Source organism: Erythrolamprus reginae, chromosome 2 (genome assembly GCF_031021105.1).
Source record: "Erythrolamprus reginae isolate rEryReg1 chromosome 2, rEryReg1.hap1, whole genome shotgun sequence".
In the NCBI taxonomy this organism is placed as follows: Eukaryota; Metazoa; Chordata; class Lepidosauria; order Squamata; family Dipsadidae; genus Erythrolamprus; species Erythrolamprus reginae.
Window position 1 is genome coordinate 308,069,046 of NC_091951.1, and position 20,524 is coordinate 308,089,569.

A 20,524-nucleotide genomic window follows, 5' to 3' on the forward strand; every position below is an offset into this window, starting at 1 on the left:
AACTCGAGATAAGAGCTTGGGAGGGAGCGTCATTTCCGTTCGCCTCCCGAGCTCACATCCGGGATACGAGCCACGCCTCCCTGACTCTTTCGGCGAAGGAAGGAAGGCAAGGAAGCGCCCGGCTCCTCTCTGCTCGTAGTATCCCACTTGGTAAGCATTCGCTTGGCTTCTGCTTGGGGGTGGGGGGTCCTTGGCTTCTGCTTGGGGGTGGGGGGGGGCCGTCCCCGCTTTAGGAGCAGCAAAGAAGCCACGCGCCGGTTTTGAAAGATCGGAGCCAGCATGGAAAGCTTCCCCAGGCTGGCTCCGATCTTTTAGAACACACGCGCGGCTTTTCCGCTGACTCCTAAAGCGGGGAAGTTCGCCAGGAGTCAGCAAAGAAGCTGCGCGTGTGTTTTAAAACATCGGAGCCGGCATGGGGAGGCTTTCAATCAGCCCCCGAGTCCGGGTTGGGGGCTCGGGGGCTGATTGAAAGCCTCCCCATGCCGGCTCCGATGTTTTAAAACACACACGCGGCTTCTTTGCTGACTCCTGGCGAACTTCCCCGCTTTAGGAGTCAGCGAAGAAGCCGCGCGTGTGTTTTAAAAGATCGGAGCTGGCATGGGGAGGCTTTCAATCAACCCCCGAGTCCGGGTTGGGGGCTCAGGGGCTGATTGAAAGCCTCCCCATGCCGGCTCCGATGTTTTAAAACACACGCGCGGCTTCTTTGCTGACTCCTGGCGAACTTCCCCGCTTTAGGAGTCAGCGAAGAAGCCGCGCATGTGTTTTAAAAGATCGGAGCCGGCATGGGGAGGCTTTCAATCAACCCCCGAGTCCGGGTTGGGGGCTCGGGGGCTGATTGAAAGCCTCCCCATGCCGGCTCCGATGTTTTAAAACACAGGCGCGGCTTCTTTGCTGACTCCTGGCGAACTTCCCCGCTTTAGGAGTCAGCGAAGAAGCCGCGCGTGTGTTTTAAAACATCGGAGCCGGCATGGGGAGGCTTTCAATCAACCCCCGAGTCCGGGTTGGGGGCTCGGGGGCTGATTGAAAGCCTCCCCATGCCGGCTCCGATGTTTTAAAACACACGCGCGGCTTCTTTGCTGACTCCTGGCGACCTTCCCCGCTTTAGGAGTCAGCGGAAAAGCCGCGTGTGTGTTTTAAAACATCGGAGCTGGCATGGGGAGGCTTTCAATCAACCCCCGAGTCCGGGTTGGGGGCTCGGGGGCTGATTGAAAGCCTCCCCATGCCGGCTCCGATGTTTTAAAACACACGCGCGGCTTCTTTGCTGACTCCTGGCGAACTTCCCCGCTTTAGGAGTCAGCGAAGCAGCCGCGCGTGTGTTTTAAAACATCGGAGCCGGCATGGGGAGGCTTTCAATCAACCCCCGAGTCCGGGTTGGGGGCTCGGGGGCTGATTGCAAGCCTCCCCATGCCGGCTCCGATGTTTTAAAACACACGCGCGGCTTCTTTGCTGACTCCTGGCGAACTTCCCCGCTTTAGGAGTCAGCGGAAAAGCCGCGTGTGTGTTTTAAAACATCGGAGCCGGCATGGGGAGGCTTTCAATCAACCCCCGAGTCCGGGTTGGGGGCTCGGGGGCTGATTGAAAGCCTCCCCATGCCGGCTCCGATGTTTTAAAACACATGCGCGGCTTCTTTGCTGACTCCTGGCGAACTTCCCCGCTTTAGGAGTCAGCGAAGAAGCCGCGCGTGTGTTTTAAAACATCGGAGCCGGCATGGGGAGGCTTTCAATCAACCCCCGAGTCCGGGTTGGGGGCTCGGGGGCTGATTGAAAGCCTCCCCATGCCGGCTCCGATGTTTTAAAACACACACGCGGCTTCTTTGCTGACTCCTGGCGAACTTCCCCGCTTTAGGAGTCAGCGAAGAAGCCACGCGTGTGTTTTAAAAGATCGGAGCTGGCATGGGGAGGCTTTCAATCAACCCCCGAGTCCGGGTTGGGGGCTCAGGGGCTGATTGAAAGCCTCCCCATGCCGGCTCCGATGTTTTAAAACACACGCGCGGCTTCTTTGCTGACTCCTGGCGAACTTCCCCGCTTTAGGAGTCAGCGAAGAAGCCGCGCATGTGTTTTAAAAGATCGGAGCCGGCATGGGGAGGCTTTCAATCAACCCCCGAGTCCGGGTTGGGGGCTCGGGGGCTGATTGAAAGCCTCCCCATGCCGGCTCCGATGTTTTAAAACACAGGCGCGGCTTCTTTGCTGACTCCTGGCGAACTTCCCCGCTTTAGGAGTCAGCGAAGAAGCCGCGCGTGTGTTTTAAAACATCGGAGCCGGCATGGGGAGGCTTTCAATCAACCCCCGAGTCCGGGTTGGGGGCTCGGGGGCTGATTGAAAGCCTCCCCATGCCGGCTCCGATGTTTTAAAACACACGCGCGGCTTCTTTGCTGACTCCTGGCGACCTTCCCCGCTTTAGGAGTCAGCGACGAAGCCGCGCGTGTGTTTTAAAACATCGGAGCTGGCATGGGGAGGCTTTCAATCAACCCCCGAGTCCGGGTTGGGGGCTCGGGGGCTGATTGAAAGCCTCCCCATGCCGGCTCCGATGTTTTAAAACACACGCGCGGCTTCTTTGCTGACTCCTGGTGAACTTCCCCGCTTTAGGAGTCAGCGGAAAAGCCGCGTGTGTGTTTTAAAACATCGGAGCCGGCATGGGGAGGCTTTCAATCAACCCCCGAGTCCGGGTTGGGGGCTCGGGGGCTGATTGAAAGCCTCCCCATGCCGGCTCCGATGTTTTAAAACACATGCACGGCTTCTTTGCTGACTCCTGGCGAACTTCCCCGCTTTAGGAGTCAGCGAAGAAGCCGCGCGTGTGTTTTAAAACATCGGAGCCGGCATGGGGAGGCTTTCAATCAACCCCCAAGTCCGGGTTGGGGGCTCGGGGGCTGATTGAAAGCCTCCCCATGCCGGCTCCGATGTTTTAAAACACACGTGCGGCTTCTTTGCTGACTCCTGGCGAACTTCCCCGCTTTAGGAGTCAGCGGAAAAGCCGCGCGTGTGTTTTAAAACATCAGAGCCGGCATGGGGAGGCTTTCAATCAACCCCCGAGTCCGGGTTGGGGGCTCGGGGGCTGATTGAAAGCCTCCCCATGCCGGCTCCGATGTTTTAAAACACACACGCGGCTTCTTTGCTGACTCCTGGCGAACTTCCCCGCTTTAGGAGTCAGCGAAGAAGCCGCGCGTGTGTTTTAAAAGATCGGAGCTGGCATGGGGAGGCTTTCAATCAACCCCCGAGTCCGGGTTGGGGGCTCAGGGGCTGATTGAAAGCCTCCCCATTCCGGCTCCGATGTTTTAAAACACACGCGCGGCTTCTTTGCTGACTCCTGGCGAACTTCCCCGCTTTAGGAGTCAGCGAAGAAGCCGCGCATGTGTTTTAAAAGATCGGAGCCGGCATGGGGAGGCTTTCAATCAACCCCCGAGTCCGGGTTGGGGGCTCGGGGGCTGATTGAAAGCCTCCCCATGCCGGCTCCGATGTTTTAAAACACAGGCGCGGCTTCTTTGCTGACTCCTGGCGAACTTCCCCGCTTTAGGAGTCAGCGAAGAAGCCGCGCGTGTGTTTTAAAACATCGGAGCCGGCATGGGGAGGCTTTCAATCAACCCCCGAGTCCGGGTTGGGGGCTCGGGGGCTGATTGAAAGCCTCCCCATGCCGGCTCCGATGTTTTAAAACACACGCGCGGCTTCTTTGCTGACTCCTGGCGACCTTCCCCGCTTTAGGAGTCAGCGGAAAAGCCGCGCGTGTGTTTTAAAACATCGGAGCTGGCATGGGGAGGCTTTCAATCAACCCCCGAGTCCGGGTTGGGGGCTCGGGGGCTGATTGAAAGCCTCCCCATGCCGGCTCCGATGTTTTAAAACACACGCGCGGCTTCTTCGCTGACTCCTGGCGAACTTCCCCGCTTTAGGAGTCAGCGAAGCAGCCGCGCGTGTGTTTTAAAACATCGGAGCCGGCATGGGGAGGCTTTCAATCAACCCCCGAGTCCGGGTTGGGGGCTCGGGGGCTGATTGAAAGCCTCCCCATGCCGGCTCCGATGTTTTAAAACACACGCGCGGCTTCTTTGCTGACTCCTGGCGAACTTCCCCGCTTTAGGAGTCAGCGAAGAAGCCGCGCGTGTGTTTTAAAACATCGGAGCCGGCATGGGGAGGCTTTCAATCAACCCCCAAGTCCGGGTTGGGGGCTCGGGGGCTGATTGAAAGCCTCCCCATGCCGGCTCCGATGTTTTAAAACACACGTGCGGCTTCTTTGCTGACTCCTGGCGAACTTCCCCGCTTTAGGAGTCAGCGGAAAAGCCGCGCGTGTGTTTTAAAACATCAGAGCCGGCATGGGGAGGCTTTCAATCAACCCCCGAGTCCGGGTTGGGGGCTCGGGGGCTGATTGAAAGCCTCCCCATGCCGGCTCCGATGTTTTAAAACACACACGTGGCTTCTTTGCTGACTCCTGGCGAACTTCCCCGCTTTAGGAGTCAGCGAAGAAGCCGCGCGTGTGTTTTAAAAGATCGGAGCTGGCATGGGGAGGCTTTCAATCAACCCCCGAGTCCGGGTTGGGGGCTCGGGGGCTGATTGAAAGCCTCCCCATGCCGGCTCCGATGTTTTAAAACACAGGCGCGGCTTCTTTGCTGACTCCTGGCGAACTTCCCCGCTTTAGGAGTCAGCGAAGAAGCCGCGCGTGTGTTTTAAAACATCGGAGCCGGCATGGGGAGGCTTTCAATCAACCCCCGAGTCCGGGTTGGGGGCTCGGGGGCTGATTGAAAGCCTCCCCATGCCGGCTCCGATGTTTTAAAACACACGCGCGGCTTCTTTGCTGACTCCTGGCGACCTTCCCCGCTTTAGGAGTCAGCGGAAAAGCCGCGCGTGTGTTTTAAAACATCGGAGCTGGCATGGGGAGGCTTTCAATCAACCCCCGAGTCCGGGTTGGGGGCTCGGGGGCTGATTGAAAGCCTCCCCATGCCGGCTCCGATGTTTTAAAACACACGCGCGGCTTCTTCGCTGACTCCTGGCGACCTTCCCCGCTTTAGGAGTCAGCGGAAAAGCCGCGCGTGTGTTTTAAAACATCGGAGCTGGCATGGGGAGGCTTTCAATCAACCCCCGAGTCCGGGTTGGGGGCTCGGGGGCTGATTGAAAGCCTCCCCATGCCGGCTCCGATGTTTTAAAACACACGCGCGGCTTCTTCGCTGACTCCTGGCGAACTTCCCCGCTTTAGGAGTCAGCGAAGCAGCCGCGCGTGTGTTTTAAAACATCGGAGCCGGCATGGGGAGGCTTTCAATCAACCCCCGAGTCCGGGTTGGGGGCTCGGGGGCTGATTGAAAGCCTCCCCATGCCGGCTCCGATGTTTTAAAACACACGCGCGGCTTCTTTGCTGACTCCTGGCGAACTTCCCCGCTTTAGGAGTCAGCGAAGAAGCCGCGCGTGTGTTTTAAAACATCGGAGCCGGCATGGGGAGGCTTTCAATCAACCCCCAAGTCCGGGTTGGGGGCTCGGGGGCTGATTGAAAGCCTCCCCATGCCGGCTCCGATGTTTTAAAACACACGTGCGGCTTCTTTGCTGACTCCTGGCGAACTTCCCCGCTTTAGGAGTCAGCGGAAAAGCCGCGCGTGTGTTTTAAAACATCAGAGCCGGCATGGGGAGGCTTTCAATCAACCCCCGAGTCCGGGTTGGGGGCTCGGGGGCTGATTGAAAGCCTCCCCATGCCGGCTCCGATGTTTTAAAACACACACGCGGCTTCTTTGCTGACTCCTGGCGAACTTCCCCGCTTTAGGAGTCAGCGAAGAAGCCGCGCGTGTGTTTTAAAAGATCGGAGCTGGCATGGGGAGGCTTTCAATCAACCCCCGAGTCCGGGTTGGGGGCTCGGGGGCTGATTGAAAGCCTCCCCATGCCGGCTCCGATGTTTTAAAACACAGGCGCGGCTTCTTTGCTGACTCCTGGCGAACTTCCCCGCTTTAGGAGTCAGCGAAGAAGCCGCGCGTGTGTTTTAAAACATCGGAGCCGGCATGGGGAGGCTTTCAATCAACCCCCGAGTCCGGGTTGGGGGCTCGGGGGCTGATTGAAAGCCTCCCCATGCCGGCTCCGATGTTTTAAAACACACGCGCGGCTTCTTTGCTGACTCCTGGCGACCTTCCCCGCTTTAGGAGTCAGCGGAAAAGCCGCGCGTGTGTTTTAAAACATCGGAGCTGGCATGGGGAGGCTTTCAATCAACCCCCGAGTCCGGGTTGGGGGCTCGGGGGCTGATTGAAAGCCTCCCCATGCCGGCTCCGATGTTTTAAAACACACGCGCGGCTTCTTCGCTGACTCCTGGCGACCTTCCCCGCTTTAGGAGTCAGCGGAAAAGCCGCGCGTGTGTTTTAAAACATCGGAGCTGGCATGGGGAGGCTTTCAATCAACCCCCGAGTCCGGGTTGGGGGCTCGGGGGCTGATTGAAAGCCTCCCCATGCCGGCTCCGATGTTTTAAAACACACGCGCGGCTTCTTCGCTGACTCCTGGCGAACTTCCCCGCTTTAGGAGTCAGCGAAGCAGCCGCGCGTGTGTTTTAAAACATCGGAGCCGGCATGGGGAGGCTTTCAATCAACCCCCGAGTCCGGGTTGGGGGCTCGGGGGCTGATTGAAAGCCTCCCCATGCCGGCTCCCATGTTTTAAAACACACGCGCGGCTTCTTTGCTGACTCCTGGCGAACTTCCCCGCTTTAGGAGTCAGCGAAGAAGCCGCGCGTGTGTTTTAAAACATCGGAGCCGGCATGGGGAGGCTTTCAATCAACCCCCAAGTCCGGGTTGGGGGCTCGGGGGCTGATTGAAAGCCTCCCCATGCCGGCTCCGATGTTTTAAAACACACGTGCGGCTTCTTTGCTGACTCCTGGCGAACTTCCCCGCTTTAGGAGTCAGCGGAAAAGCCGCGCGTGTGTTTTAAAACATCAGAGCCGGCATGGGGAGGCTTTCAATCAACCCCCGAGTCCGGGTTGGGGGCTCGGGGGCTGATTGAAAGCCTCCCCATGCCGGCTCCGATGTTTTAAAACACACACGCGGCTTCTTTGCTGACTCCTGGCGAACTTCCCCGCTTTAGGAGTCAGCGAAGAAGCCGCGCGTGTGTTTTAAAAGATCGGAGCTGGCATGGGGAGGCTTTCAATCAACCCCCGAGTCCGGGTTGGGGGCTCAGGGGCTGATTGAAAGCCTCCCCATTCCGGCTCCGATGTTTTAAAACACACGCGCGGCTTCTTTGCTGACTCCTGGCGAACTTCCCCGCTTTAGGAGTCAGCGAAGAAGCCGCGCATGTGTTTTAAAAGATCGGAGCCGGCATGGGGAGGCTTTCAATCAACCCCCGAGTCCGGGTTGGGGGCTCGGGGGCTGATTGAAAGCCTCCCCATGCCGGCTCCGATGTTTTAAAACACAGGCGCGGCTTCTTTGCTGACTCCTGGCGAACTTCCCCGCTTTAGGAGTCAGCGAAGAAGCCGCGCGTGTGTTTTAAAACATCGGAGCCAGCATGGGGAGGCTTTCAATCAACCCCCGAGTCCGGGTTGGGGGCTCGGGGGCTGATTGAAAGCCTCCCCATGCCGGCTCCGATGTTTTAAAACACACGCGCGGCTTCTTTGCTGACTCCTGGCGACCTTCCCCGCTTTAGGAGTCAGCGGAAAAGCCGCGCGTGTGTTTTAAAACATCGGAGCTGGCATGGGGAGGCTTTCAATCAACCCCCGAGTCCGGGTTGGGGGCTCGGGGGCTGATTGAAAGCCTCCCCATGCCGGCTCCGATGTTTTAAAACACACGCGCGGCTTCTTCGCTGACTCCTGGCGAACTTCCCCGCTTTAGGAGTCAGCGAAGCAGCCGCGCGTGTGTTTTAAAACATCGGAGCCGGCATGGGGAGGCTTTCAATCAACCCCCGAGTCCGGGTTGGGGGCTCGGGGGCTGATTGAAAGCCTCCCCATGCCGGCTCCGATGTTTTAAAACACACGCGCGGCTTCTTTGCTGACTCCTGGCGAACTTCCCCGCTTTAGGAGTCAGCGGAAAAGCCGTGCGTGTGTTTTAAAACATCGGAGCCGGCATGGGGAGGCTTTCAATCAACCCCCGAGTCCGGGTTGGGGGCTCGGGGGCTGATTGAAAGCCTCCCCATGCCGGCTCCGATGTTTTAAAACACACGCGCGGCTTCTTCGCTGACTCCTGGCGAACTTCCCCGCTTTAGGAGTCAGCGAAGAAGCCGCGCGTGTGTTTTAAAAGATCGGAGCCGGCATGGGGAGGCTTTCAATCAACCCCCGAGTCCGGGTTGGGGGCTCAGGGGCTGATTGAAAGCCTCCCCATGCCGCCTCCGATCTTTTAAAACACACGCGCGGCTTCTTTGCTGACTCCTGGCGAACTTCCCCGCTTCAGCCGACGTCTTTTCCCCTCAGCCCTCGGGCTTGCACGCATTAATCGCTTTTACATTGTTTTCTATGGGAAACAATGTTTCGACATACGAGCTTTTCGACGTGCGAGCCTCCTTCCGGAACCAATTAATTTCGTAAGTCGGGGTTCCACTGTATATCCTAAAATGCCCTCCCTTGTTAATATATGATTCTACACATTAGAGCACTACAAAACTCTCACATAGGCCCTCTGATTATTTGAAACCCTTAAAGATCCAGTAGTATATCAAGTAAATGTTGACAAGATCCTTTAGTTAGAATTCTTAAATAAAACTTCTGAGAATTGTAAAACAGAAAGAGGAAGAGACCTAGAGAATGCAGCAGAATATGAAGCAGGCATGTGGTAAAGCAGCATTTTAACTGAAGTAAGAGAAGTTTAATATAGAATGTCTGTAATACCATTCTGGCTTATTGAGCAGAGAATCTGTGAGATCATTCATGCCATCTGCACTCAGCAGGGATGGGTTGCTGAGAAAAGTTAGCAAATAAAAACAATAAAGAAAGTAAATGAAAATAATATGCAGAGTGATAAAAATAGGGAAACCAGAACTCTAAACCAGTTGGATTTCAGTTACCTCCACTGGATCTTTCTATAGAGAAATATGTCCTTGTAATGGTTATATAAAATGAAATGTGAACGTAAGACTCTAGTACAAGTTGAGAAAATACTGTTTACCTAACCAAGGCTGTAATTCATGAGTATTTAAGATATTGTCAGTGGGATTCATTTTAAAATGAATGTAATTTTCAATCTATGTTTCATATTCAAAGATGACAGATTGATAATTGTCTGTTCACCTGAAACTCATAAGAAATGGTTCAACATCTTGCATATGGAATTGCAAGACCTCATACTGTTAAATATTACTTTTTTCCTCCCTTGTGATAGTTTAAATATGTCACTGGGATGTTGTTATTGCAATAACTAGGATATTTTTCTGCTAATAGTTAAAATGTATCATCTAGTTTTTCATTTCCTGACTATAATCAAGACCATATTAATATAAAATAATGTCACAAAAGAATTTTATTCTTAATTTTTAAAACTTGTAATTGATTCAAAGACATAAAACAGTTTTGTCTCTTTATTCTCTTACTAAATAATGAGTTTTAGGCAGATTTCCCAGTCTTCTTTACTCCTTACAAACGCAAAGCATTCAACACAAGAGAGCACTGCACAACTCCTGCTGATAATGTTCAGAATGATATCTGGAGCCAAGAAGCCTTTGTGGGTAGCCACGTTGATTCCATGTCACCCTGAACCTAAAGCTCACTTAGAGGCCAAATGGGTTCCTCCAGTATCTGTGAAAGCGTCTCTATTTTGAAAAAAACAAAAACAAAACAATCCCGCAACACTTATATGTATGTACTAAATACTCCACATTTGCAAGGGTTCGCCTTAAAAAAGCATCCTTAAAACTATTGGACAGTACTGATAACGATGAACTTCTGACTCACAAAGACATTGCTCTCCCATAGCCATATAGCCTATTGACCCAGTGATTCATAAGTTGGTCAACTGATATTTGTTTAAAAAGTCACTAATAAATATTTAGAAAAAACAAGATCACTAGTAAAAACACTGGTAAGTGCTTAGTTTTCATTATTTGTAAGTTGTGGTGGAATGCCTTGAGGGACAGGATTAAGAGTTGTTGCCGAGGCTATGGACAGGCTTGTTTATGTAATAAACAAACATTTCAGACAGGCCCTCCTAGTTCACACAAAGAAAGATGGAGGGCGCAGAGGCACATTCAGATGTGCAAAACTTTGTTACAGAAGTTATAGTATCAATAATTGGTCTCTTTGACTTTGATTTCATAGTCTGCTCTATTTTGAGCAGATGAAATTACCTAATGTCTAAGTAATTTCCTAATAACTGGAGACTATATATGTGCATACTTGCAGTTTATCAATTTTTCAGATGTTTATTTTTTTCCCTTTATACATTTATTTGTTTAATACGTAAAATACAAAGAAAAATAGAAATAAGAAATTAAGGAAAGGATAAAGAAAGGGGGAAAGAAGGTGAGAGGTACAAGTGAAAAAAGAAAAAAGAGTTCTGATTTTTAATTTTTAATTTCAACCATAGTGTAGGCAATCCTGTCTTTTCTTTCTATTCAATATAGTATTTCATATTATTGCATACAATACTACAAACAAATAATACTTTTCCCCCTTAGCCTTCCTAATGGTCTATTTTATTTAGTTAATGGAAAAGAGACAGAATATAATGTACAAGAATAAAACCCTGCTCGAAGTATTAATAAAACAAAGAGCATATATGGTGGCTATGTCCAGAGACAAGAAAATATTGGAAAAAAATAAATAATTGGTTGTGTCAAATAACAAACACAAAAATGGAATATACACCAGAGTTTTTTCTACTTGGCATTATGAGATGGTATTATTCTAAAAATGTAAAATATTTAAGCTTGCATACAACAACAGCGGCAAGGATTGTATTTGTACAGAACTGGAAAAACCCGCAAATATCTGAAGAGAACGAGATCATCAAGAAAGTATACGACTGCGCAGAGATGGACAGATTGACAATTGAGCTTAATAATCAAAAAGATTCGGGCTACTATGAAATCTGGACAAAATGTTACCAATGGACAAAAAAAGGAAACTCAAATTAAACATTGAAATAAAACATCAAGAAATCTAAAAACAAACAAAAGATAACGTTGATAGGAATGTATATATGATGTAGATTCATCTGTAAATATGACTATGTATTGTTTTAAAAACAGAAAAAAATAATAAATACATTTATTTTTTTTAAAAATAGCAATGATTAGTACTTTCCAGTACTAATGGAGCTCCAAAAAGTTTTGAATTTCTATTCATTAGGATTTTAGGAAGAGTGTTTGTATTTATGGGGGGAGGAATAATGGAAGGTTTGAACCCAAAACACATTATTTAAAAAAAATATGATGCAAACATAAGGGCTTTGTTACAGCTCACGCAACAACTAGGAACCTGTTTCCCCTTAGCAAGCTTCTAAAAAGTTTCTCCCATATAATTATTAAATGAAAACACTCACTTACCCAGTACTCAGCCTTTAAATCTTGAATAAGAGACATTCACTCAGGGAGAGGTACTTACCATGTTTCTATGGATACCAAATGATGCCAATCAGGTCCCTGTTTTCATCTCAAAGTGGTACCCTGCAGAGAAATAGAGTTTGGTGAGTAGCTGTTTATATGTAGTAAGTTAATAGGAAGCTTGTTTATTTGACAAAAAGCCTGTGACCTAGACACTTTTTTTGTTAACACCCTTCATTCTTTCTCTCCCATACCTCTTTAACTCAATACAATTGGGCTGTGACATGAACCACTTTGTGCAATTTCCTGCCAAACCCAGGCTGAACAGCACTTGCTTATTCAAGAAGCAACTCAGTTGGCTGGCACTTTACCCCTGACATGACCTTTCATAGATTGTGACAAGATATTCAGGGGGGAAAAGAGGTAACTGTTTCCTTTCTGGTGTGTTAAGTTCTCATAGGTTTGTGGGGTGAGGGTATCAAAGAGGAGAAGGGTAATAAAAACAAATAACAATGTCAAACAGGAGAGAAAGAATTCAGAAGATTCATACAATTCAAAGTGAGTTTTGAAGGAATAAATTCTACCTTGGATATTACCAAATATGATAATGGTCTGGTATTCAGATTTTTAAAAAATACTTCATGGCATAAATGCCTAGTTTTGGCATGCAATCTTTCATTAGACGTATTTGGTAATTCAGAAAACACTATGACTAGAATAGAATAGAATAGAATAGAATTTTTTATTAGCCAGATGTGATTGGACACACAAGAAACGTTTTCTTTGGTACATATACTTTCAGAGAGAATTTCATCGAGGCAACCTTTGTTGGCGCCATCTTGGATTAACTAAATTAGCTAATGACTAAATTTTCATTGAGAAGTTTTAAGTTTTTAATGTTTCTTTGAATTAAACTAACAAGAGAATAAATGAAAGTCCACCTTTGTACTTAAGTAGTTTTTAAAAAGATATCAACACATTTTCTATTTTTAAAAGTGTAGTTATTTTATTAAACAAATTCATGTGGCTACCCAGTTCACACATGGTGACTCCAGGCAGCTTACAACATTAAAAAATCCACAGTATTAAACCCCTAAACCCAACCCACCCCATGTCCCACAGGGCAACAAACACAATCAAACCAGCCGTTTGGTAGTCTACATATCAATCTGGGGTTCTCAGGCCCATTCTAGCTGCAGTTAAAAATACAAACTTGTTTTAAGGCTTGGAAATAAGATATTTACACTAACGTAAAGAAGAATTTTGTGTATATTTTACGTCTGCTAAAGGGGTGATTTTTCGGTAGTGCTATTGATTTGATATTTCCCAACTGAATGTACAGCATGCTTTGTGGACAGAGTAATTCTGTGTTCTTTTGCCAGAACTCACAAAGGTCTGGTTGACAGCGATACCTTTTACAGCTAAATTTACTCCAGAGTGACAGGAGCAGGTGGGCCCAGGCCTGCCAGACACTTGTTCATGGAAATCACGCATGTTACAGGTCAACAGCGAAGGGGAAAAAGCTCCTGCCTTCGGTGCAGAGGGTGAGTGAGGCAAACAGGACCCAACCTGGGGGGTTTCTCTTCAAAGCCAGCTGGTCTGGCTTTATTCTACAGGAATTTTTTACCTGTCAGTTTAATCAACAAAGCCCTCAGCAGGTGCTGACGGAGACATCTTCCTGGAGAAGAAGGGCACTGGTGAGTTTTCATAATTTCTTTTTACTAGATAGATTGATAATATTAATGCCTATTTGCTGTCAGCCTGACAATTCCGTTGTAAAACTATGCCTGTAACCAAAAATGCATGCGTTTCTACAAATGTTATGTTCCAGTGGATTGCTGTTATGTCTCAGTGGATTGCTGTTTTTCAATAATTACTCTGACAAGGCAAGCTTGCCCAAGGAAATTCAGTGCCTGTTACTTTTTTGATGAGTAAAATCAACTTTAAAGATCAGATGGGCCAGAGAAGACAAAATGGCTGAGGAACATTTATACACACTCATGAAGAATAATTCAGTTGGGAGAAAAAGGAAAGAAAAATGTATCCCTCACTTCTGAACAATACATGGCTTTTAATTTTGAAGTGAAGAGTGAAAGAGATAAATTACATTTCATCACCCATGTTTTATACCGACATTAAATTTGTCCAACCTGTAAAATGCTATAGAAATTATCTTTTGAATACAGCCACTGGAGTTAACTTACCTTAAAGAGAATGTAAAAGGCAGTCAGGTATAAATTTAGTAGAGGCAGAAGGGGATAAAAGTGGGAATACAAGTGTGCTTTCATATTAGTTGCAAAGAAAATTCAATGTGCACAACTGTTTATGTCTTAACACTACCAAACAGTTTGCAAAGGATATTTTAAAAAGCAATCTTATTTTAATTACAGCAAAGATGTGGGAAAAAAGATCAAATGCTAAGACATATTTGGGGAGGAGCAGAATTTTTTATGATGAATTTCTATTTTCACAAGCTTGTGCTTTTAACTATGCTTCAGAGCAGTTCTTACAAACTGTCAAACAAATGGAAAGCATTTCTGTAAACAAGTAATCAAGTTTTGATTTTTTTTAGTCCAAGACTAATATTATATACAAAATGAAATTGCTTTTCACAACCAGATTCCATACTGACATACTGTCTGGCACACAAGTTTAAAGAGCACAGAACAACAGATAGATAAATTATGACATTAATTTGGCACATTAAGTTATTCGCTTAAGAAATTCAGAATTTTTGTTCATGTATCAGACAACTCTTTAAGCAAATATTGTTCAACTATTTTAAAGACATTTTGTACAGAATATATTTCCATGTTTTCCTGTGCAAGATATTGCTTTCAAAAGACAAGGACTCAACTATTAACTTCTCAGATTTAATACTTTTGGAAGCCAATCCAACGGATTTTCATGGTTCCTATTTCACGCAAGAAATTTGTTATCTTTCCTGCCATCGTTCTGACTTCTTTTTCTTATTTAAGTGAAACATAGAGAACAGCTGATTTGTCTTGATATCTGTTAAAACCATGCAGCTGCTCCAGAAGAATGCCAAGGACATTTGTAATAATATTTTAAAATTTGTGAAGTATTACTAACAGTTACTAATTTTAAATAATGGTACAAATTATGTTGAAGAAAAGGATAGTATAATTTATAAAGCTGGATATTCAAAGGAACTAAAGCTGTATGTGTTTATTGCAATTGCTTACATATTTCTTTCAGCATAAAAGCCAACGAACATATTGCAGAAGACTGCAATGCTCTGTAAAACTCCTTAATGTACCATGTTCGTTACTAAATTGGGATAAATATAATGTCTGGGGGGGAAAATCCTCTATTCTGAAAAACAATTCTATAAAGTTGTGAAGAAAGAAAAAGGTGGATTAGGAGACATAAATCCAGATATCATCAAACAATATGGTCACTAATATATTAAACTTTAAGTAATTTTTCAAAAAGGTTTTATTTTTAATGGAATATAAGATCCCAAAAGGTGCTAATATGATGTATGTGATCTTTACTTAATCTTGATAGAAATTTTCTTACCCAAAAAATATTTTGTTACTCCTGAAAAACCAAATACCTTTTATATAATAAATAACCATGATCATCAAAATCATAGAGACAGATTTTCTTTTTCTTTTTAATCTTAATCCTAATTGTTTACTTTACATATTGTTACAAAATTATATAAAACTCTAGGAAAATGATAACAAAATATTGGCAGACTAATTTTAAAAACATATTCCAGGTAAACCCAGTCTACATTTTAAAATATTAGTCAATACTTAAAATTCATCTTTATTAATAAAATAATATTAGTACTATACCATGGCCCATTCTAATTCCTTCCTCAAGAACATGCTTAGCGGTAAATGGAACTTAAATTTTATCTGAATTCATGTCAAACCTTAACAATGACCAACTTTCTCAGAGGACATATTCAGGTCCCATTCCATAAGGCGGTATAGTCTGTACTTCAAAACTCTGGCAGCAAGTATATTTATTTCTTTGTAAAACACTGCTCATTATTCTACACTGAGTAGATACAATACATTACAGAATGGGAAGTCTTGTGCTTGCCTATTCATCTCAATGGAATCTTCATTGGGGTATTTCTTGAAGCACTCCTCTTTAAATATTGAAAAATTACATGTTAGATAACTTTCTCTCTCTCTCTAAAAATAGTTCTTTGGGCTTCCCAGATATCGCTGTAGAATTTTTATCATCCATTTCTATAGTTTTAAAACACATAATGAGTGGTAATTTAGTTCAGTTTTCCACTACATGTTTTTCTTTAACCCTAAATGGTAACAATTGTCCAGGGTTAAGTATTCTAGAGACCATGTACATATGGCCCTTAACTGCATTCGAAATGCACTGGGTATACACATATGCAATTTTTTGTTCTAAACATAGTAAGGCAAGAAGATGTCATATGATTTCAAAACAATGAGTTCTTTCTTTCCTTCCTTTTTCCTACTCTGTGCAAAAAGCAGAATAGCTTTACTTAATTAAATGAAGTTATGCTTTCTGAAATTGCTAAGAGAAGACTATGCACAATTTCTCTCTCTTGCTTAGTTCTATCTGTTTTCTGCAACAAATTGTTTTAAAAAATCTCAGTGACATACAAAAAGAATCAGACTTCAGAGAAAAATTATAAATAAATATGCAATACATCTGTAACTTTGCTGCTCTTGCTCATTTAATTTAGAACAATAAAAGTAATATTCTATGCAAAAGAAATATCCACAATTGTTCATATTTTAGAAGATTATTTCTAGAGACTCTCCTGGAAATTAATCACTCCATAAAGAATTATTAAAATGGTTTATACTTGAACCAATATTTTTCTTCTTGCTTTCCTTTTCTTAACATCACTTTAAAGAAGCATATAAATTCCCTGTAGAGTCCAGAATCAATTCCGTATAAGTTTTTAAAATAAAGAAAATGACAGTTTTCCTGTATCATTTGTTATTTCAAATAGACAGTCATTGAGGGGGGAGGGGAGTTTCCATATTATGAGAATATCTTTTATTATTAAAAATTATCATACATAATTTTTATTATGTCAATGATAGCTCTACAAAATGTACAGGTTTAACTGTCTTCATTCTCATTCAGTCACTTAATTTTAATCATAACCATGGGGCATAGTTTCATTTTATTCAAAGCATGGTAATGGATTGTGTATCCTTTTTGAATTTCAGTCATGGACATTTTTGATGATTCTGCAGCATTCTGAAAATGTCCCAAATCATCTGAAAATATACAAACGTTTGTCCAGACAAAATAATGAAGCTTAAAAGAGCTACAAACAAAACTATTATGTAGCTTATCACTAACATTATCTTAACCATTCTTCTGGAGCTATTTTCCCTGATGAATAGAGCTTAGGAGAAAAATACACGGGACTTAGACTGATGCCCTCCTACTCTTGTTTATCCAAAAGAAGTAAAGGGAGAATCTGCAGATAGTGGGGAATTCAGAAAGCAAAATAAAAGTAGCATCAGAGTGATGGGGCATGTCAGGCAGGGAGAGAGAACCCACATCTCACTGGAGTCAACATTTCCTATTTATTTCAATCCTGTGCCTGTGAACTGCATTCACAGCATTTTCTGAGTTTATTTAATGATTAGACCAATTATTTACACAAGGAACCATATGTACATGAGCTGTGGTTATTTCTATTTATGAAAAGGCAATATTTATTTGGGATACAAGGGTTCCAATCTTGAATGCTCCAGTCTAGGAATAAGCACCATTCAGTACAATGGAAATTATTTCTGACTAATTCTGAGTTGCACAGAAGCTACAGTGAAATTGCTATTTTTATCCATTATATTTCTAATATAATTATTGGTTGTTGATTTGCTTGACTCACCATAGTTCTGGAAAACAACTGACGGTTGTACAACTTGTGAAGAATGCAGGTTGTGGTTTGTTTGCATGCAAGCAAGCAAGACATTACAGAGCAATTCTTACTGAGAAGTAAACCTCATTAAATTACTTCCTGAATGATACAGGATTGTGCTGTTCACTGATCCACTAACAAGTAAAATCAAAGTTGAACTCCAGTCTTGATGACTACATGGAAAGTAATACTAATACTACTACTAATAATAATTTTAAAAAATTGTGAAATACGAAGATCTGAAAATCGAGCTGCAACGACTCTGGCATAAGCCAGTGAAAGTGGTCCCAGTGGTCCTTGGCATGCTGGGCGCGGGGCTAAAGGATCACAGCGGACATCTGAAAACTATCAGAATTGACAAAATCTCCATCTGTCAATTGCAAAAGGTTGCTTTACTGGGATCGGCACACATAATTCGCCGCTACATCACGCAGTCCTAGGTGCTTGGGAAGCGCCCGACTGGTGATGAAATATGAAAGCAAGCATAGTGATCTCGTTTGCTGTGTTGTATTGTTGAAATGATGATGATGATGATGATGATAATAATAATAATAATAATAATAATAATAATAATAATAATAAATACTGCACAACTAGCCAAACCCAGTTAGTCTAAGCTAATGGAATTGTATATTAAAATACAGTTCTTATATGTTGCCTTAATGCTGTGAATGGCATGATGGAGTGCTTTTCTGTTTGTTTGTATTTTTTTTAAAATGATTTCTAATTTACCAAGTCACATATTTAAATTCAGACCTTAGAATGCTGTTGTGGGAAATGCAAGGTTAAAGGAAGGCATTATGTCTGGGTTCCTTACTGGCTTAGCATTTGGACTCACAATAGCACAGCTGAAGTATGATTCTATTCCTGGCAAGTCAGCAAATGCTGGCTTGTTTTACCCTGCCTGACAGAAAAGTCCCCAACTCCCTCCCACCCTTCTATATATGAGCTAGCATACACTTCCCTGCTGCCTCTACAATTCTTTTGCCCATAAAATACTGAAAGTCCTTCTCCTATATAACTGGTAGGAATTTTGGGCATTTACATTCTAATGTATCACAACTGCTTGAGCATGTAGCTTAACCTGTTGCATTGCTGGAATTTTCTTCCAGTGTCTATTTACAATCGGTTCTGCTTCTTGCAGGCCCTGCACTGCTACTGAAGGTCTCCAGTGAGTGACTTATTTCGATACTGAAAGTTTCATTGCTTGCAAAAGCAGGGAACAGTACCAGCATTTTGTTTTGCAATTTATACTGCTGTAAAAGACAGCTGGCTGCTTGGTTGGATTAATCGGTGGGTTTAACAAGCCCTTGAACAGGGCTGTGTACCAGCCATAGCAGCACTCTGCCATAAAACAGCACCTCATGAAAAAGGTAGGCTGGTCTTAAACATGCTGTCTCTATGCCAGAGTCCTTTCAAATTCCATTCATCTGAATGTGGCAGCTGTGTACTTAATCATATGACAAGAAGAGAGCCATCTCGTGCCCTCAGCTTAATACTGAAAAGCGGCCAAGAATGGGGAAAACAGTGTAGAATACTCGATATGGGACTCAGAGCTAAAATACAGGTAGTCCTCGATTTACGAACTCAGTTAAGCCCAAAATTTCTGTTGCTAAGCAAGACAGTCGTTAAGTGCTTTTTTGCCCCATTTTACAACCTTTTTAAGAATGACATGATTGTTAAGTGAATCTGGCTTCCCCGTTGATTTTGGTTGGCAGAAGGTTGGAAAAGGTGATCATATAACATTGCAACTGCCCTACCATGGGAATGCTGCAAGAAGTCATCAGTCACTTTTTTCACTGCAGTTGTAACTTTGAAGAGTCGCTAAATGAACTGTTGTAAGTTGAAGAGGACCTGTAGACTTTTTCTATGCCCGCTGCCTTATTTCCCAGATTTATTATTATTTCATTTATATGACCATCCCATCTTATGAACACAACTTGGAGTGGTTGCGACAACATAAAAAAAAAAATAGAAACCATAATAAAATTTGTCACCTCCACCATCCTTGTCTAATGCAAGCAACAAAACCGTCTTCAGGTTCTAGACTCAACTTTGGGATAAGAGATAGACTCAGGGTGAAATGCAGGTTCTGGAAAACAGGTAGCAGAAATTTTGAGTAGTTTGGAGAGTCAGCAAATACCACCTCTGACTGTCCCCAGAGTGAGGTGGGAATGGAGATTTTGCAATATGCTTCCTCTATGAGTTGGGAGTGAATGGGGATTTTGCAATATCCTTCCTCTATGAGTGGGGAGGGAATGGGGATAATTTTGCAGTATCTTTCTCCTGGAGTAGGGTAGGAATGGAGATTTTGCAAAATCCTTTCCCTGTCATGCCCACCAAGCCACACCACTGCTCACCAAGCTACACCCACAGAACTGGTAGTAAAAAAAAATTGGATTTCACCACTGGATGGGCCTTTTGGAAGATTAAAAGGCTGAAAGCCTGCTGGATCTTGGGGGAAAGGGTGCCTCATAGAACAGATGAAAGTAAACTACAGGAGTTGGTCCTTTCAACCTTGCACTTTAATATCTATATGCAATCACTGGGGATCAACTGACAGTATAGTGTACAGAGGTGGATTCCTTCTGGTTATATCAGTTCGTCTGAACCTGTAGCAACCCACTGCACATGCATCGCCATATTGTTTTTGGCTTTTTTCTGATATTTTGCTAATATGCATGTGCTTATGCAGAAAATGCCCATGAGGTGTGCCCAAGGGACACAGTAGGAAGCGAACCAGCAGCGGAGTAAGTTAGAACCCACCCCTGATAGGGTGGTATCATCAATATATACATCATATTCAATCATAAACAGACACTTGAGCAATAGGGGAGATACAGTTGGTGATCCATTTGGGGGCTTGGAAATTTTAAGGGCCTGGATGGGAGGAAACTAAAGCTGGATTTAAGCAAGATAATTGCTATTTGTGCATCGGTGTTTTCCACCAATATCAGATTTATCTGTGGACATGCAAGCACTATATTTTAAGAACCAAGTTCATGATTTTGGAGCCTTCTGAATTCACAGGTCCTGCTTGAATATCAAATGGAAGCAAGGGCTAGAGGGCCTATGCCCAGTCCAGGTTTGCCTGGTGCACTGATTTATACACCTCGTGTTCTCCTTACAACTCAGATAAATTACTGCAATGAAGTTTAAATGTGACCACCTTTGAAGGTTACGCAGATTATAAACTAGTCCAAAATACATA